Genomic DNA, 9,131 nt, shown 5'->3' with positions numbered 1-9,131 from the left:
AATTTTATTATATTTCTCTCCTTCAATCATGAGCTTTAAATTTTTATTATGTTAACTATTTTGTAATAAATTATATACATTTATATTAATTTTAGTGATGTCTTTTGATTTTTTTTTAATAATTTACACTATATAATTAATGTATTGAAGATAATATTTTAGTATTTTTTTTATTAATTTTAATCATTTAACTTTATAAAAAAAACATCACAATACATTTATATTAATTTTTTTATAATTTACACCATATAATTAATATATTGAAAATGATATATGTACTATATATTTTTTAATTATTTAACTTTCTAAAAAATTATTAATTTAAGAATTTTTTTTTGTTATTGATAAACTTAATTTTGAATTATTAATATTTAATTTTAAGTTGTCTTCTAATCGATCTATTTATCTATATATTTTTTATATCTACATATAAATCTGAAAGAAAAATAAGTGTGGTGACTTCATCTCCTTCTAATTTTCTACTTTACCTAATTTGCGGTTTTTTTTATAATTTTTTTCATTTAATAATATTATAAAAAAGTATATAACAACCCGATTAAATATATACTCTGATCTTACTACTTCTTCATTTATACAATTATATAAATCAATATCACCCTTGCATATTGCACTTCCACTGAAAAGTGGAAATCAATGAGAAATTTATTAACTACTATTTATATTTCTTTGTCCATTAAATTCCTACAATTTTTTCTTTTTTTTTTTAAATTATTTATTTTCTAATAAATACTTTTCAACTTTTAATCATGCAAAGTAGTATGTATATAAATAAAGAACAACACAAATCAAACTTATATTAAAAGTAAATATTCTTGATCACTATTTTTTATTTGTTATATATATAATTTATATATATATAAACAATTCTCTCTTATATATTTTTTAAATAGATTTTCATTTTATTTGAAGGTCTGCTATAAAAACACATAGAGATTCATTTAATTGTGGTGCTCCTTTAATAAGGAAATAATATACATGAAAAGTTAGTGATTTTTTTGTTATATTTATGTACTTTTAATATTCAAAATATTTTTAGTATTAAGTTGTAATTCTATTATTTTTATGTGTAATAAAAAAAAAGTTATATTTTGCTGTCCTAACAAAAAAATATATTTTTAGTGTGAATAAAAATTTTAAAATTATTATACATACCGCACGAAGTGCGGCTTTGTTCACTAGTCTTATATATAATAAGAGTCTAAATCACCTCATGCTTGTTTGTCTAATATATCCCCAAATTTTAAGATTTTAGAAGCCTTTCATTGTCTTTTCACATTCCCAATTATATATTTTTTTTCTCAAAATAAAAAAGGAAATTTCATTTATTATTCTTAAAATATTTCCTATTATAAAAAATACCTCCTTAATTATTTTATACTGTTCTATCTTAATAATGCCCCACTTTATCCAAAATACCTTCTTTATTTATTTTATTTCAAAACTAAAAATACTTAAAAAACTTATTTCTCTACATTTCTTATCATCAGCCGCCATCCTCCCTCCCCCTTCCTACTTCTCTCTAGGTCCCTCTCATCCACCTAAAGGAGCCACTGTTGTCATCTATTGAAGCACAAACCTCTGCCTCTCGTCTGCCTCCCCTCCGTCTCTCATCTGCCGCCCCTCCGTCTCTCGTCCGCCGCCCCTCCGTCTCCCGTCGAAGACCATATCCTCACCACCTTCTAATTGAAAGTCAAAGCTTGTGGGTTAATGGGTAAATATTTTTTAAACCATTTTATTAAATGATTGTAAAAGTATAGTCTATTTTCGGTAGATCCATGCGGTTGCTGTTTGTATTTATTTGGTTTTGATACAATTTTCGTTGAATTGTGAGATCTATTTTTTTGGAGTATTTAATATTTTCATATTTTTCTCGACGCTTTTTCGATACGTTCCCGACGGGTTCTCAACACAAATGTCCCAAGGTTAGGGACGACGTTTCTCGACAATTTTTCGATAGGTTCTCGATTATTTGTCGAAATGGTGAATGGTTTTACATTTGCAACCATTCTTGACATGTTATCTACGTGTTCTCGATTGTTCATCGGTAGTTTTTTGATGGTGTGTATAGTTATCTTTTCAAACTTCTTTGCCCATGTTTTCTTCGATTTCTTGACTGCTTATCGACTGTTTCTCGATGATTGACTGTTTATTATTTTAACGGTTAACGATTGCTTTTTGACAGGTTCTCGATTGGTTCTTGACTGTTTGTTGACACTATTTCCAATTATTATAATTTTAGTTATTTGTCATTCTAATTTAGTTGTTTTTTATTTGTATGAATTGCATGATTACTTGGGTTTTTGGTTGTGTTGTATGATGGTATTTAGAGTGTTGAGGGATTTAATTGGACGTATAAAAGTGAATGAAGTATGATATTGATGGTTGAAACTGACACAATTTTACAGAAAATGCACAACATTTTATATGAAAACTTGGAGGTTGAATCATTAGAGTATGATTTGAAATTAGTGATAAATAAGTGGTAACACAGTCTCAAAATTAGACAACTATAGTGGTTTGGGCCACAATAAAGCTACATGCAAAGCCTGTGTTTGAGACATAGTTTAATGTTATTTGGGGTCCCTAAAACTGCATTTGTTATATTTAATACTAATTGAAACTGTTATTTAGTTGAAATGATTTTTTTTTTTTTGAGGATTTCTTAATGGGAAATTGATGAGTTCTCGATGAATAATTTAATAAATATGTTCTATGATGATTTATCGATGGTTTTTCGATAATATTTCTTATGGAGGCTCCAGATGTTGTTATTACAATTTTTAAAGTTTAACTTTGATAACATAGAAAAGTTACACTAACTGTCTCTAAATGTATAAATTATACAAAATATTTTTTAATACAAGGATGTTGTTATCTTAATTTGTTCTGCTACTTTTTAGCATGGCTTTCGAAAATAGCAGGGTCCTGGGCGTCATATTAAAGATGTGTTTTATCGACACCCATCTCAGTCACTATCTTAGCATCATAAATGATTGTCCTGACATACGCTTCTTTGTCTGGGAGAGGAAATAACCCTCTCATAACAATCAATTGCTATTGAAGAAAGAAAACTGAACAAATGTTAGAATCCTATCGAAAATATATCGACAACCAATCGTAAACCTATCAAGAAATAGACATAACACAATGGAAAGAAAAAACACAACTTATCAATGATATCAAAAAAAGTTGAACAATACAATAATAACAAAAATAAAATGCAGACATGACAAAAAAAAAAATGCAATACTAAATCTTATCGAGAGCATGTCGAGAATCCATCGATAGTCAGTAGACAATCACCAAAAATGACAACTAAAAAACCAATTTTTAATATTATCAAGAACTTGTCGACAATATGTCGATAATTAACCAACAATAACCAACATAACAACAAAATAAAGTTCTCACTTTTATCGAGAATCTTTCGACAACCCGTCGATAATCAATCAATAATAACTAAATTCCTTAATTTTTTTTTTTTAAATTTTGAACTATCGATAAAGGTCTTTCCTAACTTTGGGACATTTGTGTCGAGAACCCGTCGGGTACGTATCGAAAAATCGTCGAGAAAAATATGAAAACATTAAATACTCCAAAAAAATAGATATCACGATTCAACGAAAATTGTATCAAAACCAAATAAATACAAACAACAACTGCATGGATCTACCGAAAATAGACTATACTTTTACAATCATTTAATAAAATGGTTTAAAAAATACTTACCCATTCACCCACAAGCTTTGTCTTTCAATTAGAAGGTGTTGAGAATATGGTCTTCGACGGGAGACGGAGGGGCGACGAATGGGAGGCGGATGTGTGGGCTTCAACAGATGACAACAGTGGCTCCTTTGGGTGGATGAGAGGGAGCTAAAGAGAAGTGAGAAGGGGGAGGGAGGGTGGCGGGTGATGATGGATAAGAGAAACGTAGAGAGATGAGTTTTAAGGTTTGATTGGTTTGTGATTCAAAAATTGTGTTTTTTAAAAATGTGTTTTGGAAACAAAAATTTAAATTTTGTAAGTGAAAATTTGTTTTTAAATATGTGATTGGTTGTAGTGTGATTTAATGTTTTTGAGTTTTAAAAAATTGATTATGTGATTGGTTGGGAATCTCAAAATAAAAAAGTAAAAGAATAATTAGAGAGTTTTTGGATTCAATGATTTGAAAACACAAAAAACATAAAAATGGTGTTTTCATTTCTTAGCCTAAAACTCAAAATAGTATTCAAATTTTGTTTTTGAAAACACTCAACCAATCAAGAATTCTTAGGTGGACCTCCACCATTTTAATTTTCAAAAACATAAAATAATTTTCAAATCCTAAACCAACCACATAGGTATTTTTAGTTTTTGAAATAAAATAAATAAGAAGAGTATTTTGAGTAAAGTGAGACATTATTAGAATAGAATGATATAAAATAATTAAGGAGGTATTTTTTATAAGAATTATTTTTAAGAATAATAAATGAAATTTACCAAAGAAAAAACGATTCTTCAACTTATTTAACGCTGCCACGCATCCATACTAAACCACCTGCTTCACCTTCTCACTTGTATCACCTATTTCACTCTCTAAAATCTCACATTCTAGAGGAAATTATACTCTATACTTTTTTTATATTGTCCTCTTTTATTTTTACCATCTTTTTTAAAGTCTATCATTTTTTTACCTCTTTTCTTAAATATTGTACCAATTTTGCCCTTGTCACTTCAAGATACTCTCCATGTGACTCTCTTATGTTAGGGTATTTTGGGTACAATTCATATAAAAAGAGGTATGTTTCAAATAAATATAAAATTAGAGGTAAATTTGATTAATTGATTAATAAAAGGGGTATTTTTCAACTTACCCCCAAATTCTATCATATCGGACCGAAAGCCCCATTGTCTACCCAATGTCGGCCCGTGCCTAGGCCCACTCATTTTAGGGACCCAAATAAAAAAAATACCCTTTAAAAAATATACATATATTTTTTAATAATTTTCAAAAATACCATTTATCTTTATAGTAAGGTTCTATTTTTTTTTTTTTTTTTTTTTTGCCTATAGCCCATTTCAATTTAGGTCCGGCCCTGTGTCTACTTGCTCCTGGTCTGCGATTTAATGCCTCGTACAGGCTCCCTCCCACGGACGATGGCCCTCTCCTCTCTCTGTCTCCTAAATCCTAAATCCCATCGGGTTGGGGCGAAGCATAGCTTATTCCACTCCTTCTAGGTATGTTCTTCATCTCCTGCCACTCAATTTTTTCTAAGTTCATTTTCTTTGTTATTGATGAATTGTGTCAGCAAAAGATACACAATTTCTTTTATTTTCTTAAGAAATTTTAGAGTTTATATGCATATTGTCGATATTTTCTTTGCAAAATCATATATAACGTACACCACCCTAATTAAGGTTTACTTGATTACTAAGAAAATTCAAAGTAATCATCATTATTATTGCATTGTCACTTCCAATACTCACACGCGGTTGTTCTTAATTTCTTTATTTTATGCTCTTTTGGGTGTTGAGGTTGAAGCAAGTAAATATCTCTAATAAATAAAGACTCACTTACTATATCTGCAATACACATTGTTTTAGTAAGACATCAATTTTAGTTCGATAATTTACAGACGATAAAATAATCTTTTCCTTAATTTAGATATTACAGAAAAATAATGTAATTCATTTTGCTTTGGATAAAATTGACTATTTTTTCAAAAAAAAAAAAAATTGATAAAATTGACTATTGATCAAATTAATCCATTTGGATATTTTCTATCTATGTGTGACTGCTCTCAATATTTTTTTATATATATTTTTTATTTTAAGTAATCTCGTAGACTCTATGTGCCATAAATACGATGAACTTGATTTTTTGTTCTTCTTATATGTGACTAATGTAGATACCATCAATTTTATCCTCTTCTTACTTTTTTTCTCACAGAGACTGAATTACAATTGCCGTGATCTATAAAGTTGAACAACTCATGAACTTTTCACACACATATATATATATTACTAAACCAAACTGTATAGCTCGATCTTTTTTGTATTTGATTTTGTGATAGCTATTTTTTTTTAAAGGATAGGTTCATTTATGGGTTAAAATCAAAGTAAACTAAGCTACATATATCTATTTCTATTCTATATAAAGTGTGTCTATATAACTAAAATTTTTGGTTTTTGAGAAATTTATGGGTGACTTTTAATTTTTATTTGATAAAATAATAATAAAAAAAATCTCATTAATATTTGAACTGATATTTGGGTGACTTTTAATTTTTATTTAATAAAATAATAAAATATTATTTATATATAATAAAATAATAATAAAACAAATTCCATTAATATTTGATGCTAAATATTCGAGAATCACAACACATTTAAAAAAAAAAACAACCCGGGATTTGATACTCTGAGACTCTCAATTAAAAAAAAAAAAAAGGAATATGCTCATCAAATTTGTATTTATTTTTAAACATGGTGAAAAAATGAATTATCTTTCATATTATTCAACAGAGTAAAACAAGTTTTATATTGGTTTACTATTCAACAACCTTGTCAAGAATTCTTGTAAGTTGTAACCACAAAATTGCCAGGTCAAACTAACACTTTCATTGCAATATTCACAGACTAACTACAAAATTATTTCATAGCATTTACAGAACCGCACACCCCCAATCATCTTTAATATGGACGTATCAGAAGCCAGATCATTAACCTAAATTGGTTAGTTCTATTATGTTTTGGAACAAATCGTCTATAATATAAAAAACCCATCATACTTGTATCTTGAAACATTCTTCAGGAACCAAGATTTTAAAACACAATTGTTACCTCGTTAAGGTCAACCCACTCCCAAGTCTCATTTGTTGTATTTATATCATAGACCAAAGCATGTCGGCCCTGTAAATAATAAGAAAATAAAACGTGGTTTAAATCTCAATGCAATAGAGCCTTTTTCGTTAAATCTCAAAGATACATAAATATACAAGATAAAAAAGCCAATCTAAGAAGTGGGTGCCACGTTAAAGCTAAGGAAACATTAAGTAACTGTTAGGCTTGTTTTACAATTTATGGTGTTTTAAAAGAACATATCGAAACAGAAACACATAAAAAAACCTCCACATCATTTAATTTTTTTTAAGGTAGTGTTCAACTAGGAGATCTAACGAGTTTCGCCCCTTCGCTAATGGCTTCTAAGAGTTCAAATTCCAGTATTGTATAAATCTTCAATTTGTTCTATTTCTTATATTAAATGAAATTTTTCTACTTTTTTTTTAATTTACAACTTTATTGTTTATATATTATTAGGGACATTCATGGAAATTAGGGTTTCTTTGAAATATACAATTAATGAGCATTACTTTTTGATCATAGTGTGTTTTCCATGGCTGAAAACCTCAATAATCTCTATCATTTGATATCAAATAAAATAAAATTATCATGATGTATACATTATGATTATATTATGAGTAATTAGTGTGTTGAAATTGTCAAGCTGATATTTAGAATTGTTTATAGTTGAATTGTTTCTTTGTCAAAATTAATATTAAGTATATTTATATGTTTATAAGTTTATCTATTTTCTCTTAGATCAATTATGCTCATATAGCAATAGAATCATACTCATATAGACATGTTATTTTCATTTTATAATTTAGATCTTCTTAGTCATTATTTAGTTCACTTAAACCTTTTCCGATTATGCTAACTGAAGTTTTGTTTCTTTTAGGTACTTCATTACAAAGATCTGTATTACATGTATTGTTTATTTTTGACTATGAGGAGGTGGATTTCTTTATTGGAAAATATATAGCGTGACAAATTATTGTTCATATATTTAATAATTCTTTTTGATTAATGAGATTCATATATATAAATGTGTATATTGAATTATTTATTTAAATAATTATTTTTTATTTTTACGTGATTATTTATTGTTCTTTATTCAAATAATCTCACCTAATAACTAATAATGTTTTTTCTTTAATTTTTTATTGTATTACTTTCAAATAACATAGAAAAAAACAACTAGCATAAAATTTAATATACGTGCCTCGCACGTAGGTTTTGCTAGTATATATATATTTATATACATGTGATACAATATTAGGTTAAACATTCTCTCCCGCAAAGAAGGTAGCTCGTCTGAGTATAGTACAGTAAAATTAATCTGATTCTTTTTATCTATGAAGATAGCATGTCATACTAAATTGTTTGCGCAGTCCCATTCAAGTGAAATTTAGGCAATATAGAATGAGTGTTTTGTTTTGAGTTTTGTACACTTGTTGATGGAACTATTTTCAGATTTGGTGTAGTGCTTAATGGCTCCAACTGGAAAAATCTTGGGTGAACAAGTGAAACGAAAGTGTAGTTTCTTATTCTCCAGAGAAAGAGGTAGGAAATTCAACTAAGAACAAGCAATGCGGTTGATTTCTTGCTTGCAATCTTTGTGTATAGAAGGAAAAACTATAAGATAAGTTGGGATCTTAGTGGACCAAGGTAGAGTTTGAGCTTTTTTATGATGCTTATTGGAAGTATGGAAAATAGTAGACCAAAGTGTGCCATATCTTATTTCTTGATACAACTTCCACTTTTGGAATTATTTTCTTTTTTTAAAAAAAAATAAATTAGAGGAGATAAACTAGAGCTTGTTCTCTATGATATGAAGTTTTTGTCTGCTTGGCAAAGATATATTGAGGCATTTCCACTATTTCTCTTCTTATGCACATCAGAGTGTGTTCTCTACTTTGTAATCAACTCTTCATTTCTTTACAAGGCGTGTTTTCAAAATTTTAAGAAAATAAATAAAATGATAATTGTCAAATTTTAAAGTCTATATATAGTTTTACTATTATTATTGCCATTTTATTTATAGTTGTGGTTATCCAGCTATAAATGCTTTATCTATGATTTAAGTTTTCATCTAATTATTAGTTCCAACAAGGATTGCAAACTCTACAAGAGTTCTAGACAAATGAAGTGCTACAACTGTTCTTACAAGAAAGTACATCCTTATTTGCATCCTACTTGTTTTACCAATACATCCTTCTTTTTCAATCTTTTTATAAAGGTTTTGATATATTTTCTTACATAAATTTCATCTTCTCAATGCCCAACGA

General features: G+C 27.9%; 1 long non-coding RNA gene across 1 annotated transcript; it reads left to right on the top strand.

The window, feature by feature from the left end:
- Positions 1–1,162: 1,162 nt before the first annotated feature.
- On the top strand, positions 1,163–8,836 carry LOC133030964 (uncharacterized). The gene is made up of 3 exons (XR_009684521.1): positions 1,163–1,732; positions 5,074–5,238; positions 8,317–8,836. It is a non-coding gene; the product is annotated as an uncharacterized LOC133030964 (long non-coding RNA).
- The last annotated feature ends 295 nt before the right edge of the window (positions 8,837–9,131 follow it).

The sequence above is a fragment of the Cannabis sativa genome, chromosome 1, assembly GCF_029168945.1.
Source record: "Cannabis sativa cultivar Pink pepper isolate KNU-18-1 chromosome 1, ASM2916894v1, whole genome shotgun sequence".
Classification (NCBI taxonomy): domain Eukaryota; kingdom Viridiplantae; phylum Streptophyta; class Magnoliopsida; order Rosales; family Cannabaceae; genus Cannabis; species Cannabis sativa.
This window is presented reverse-complemented; position numbering and strand designations above follow the sequence as displayed.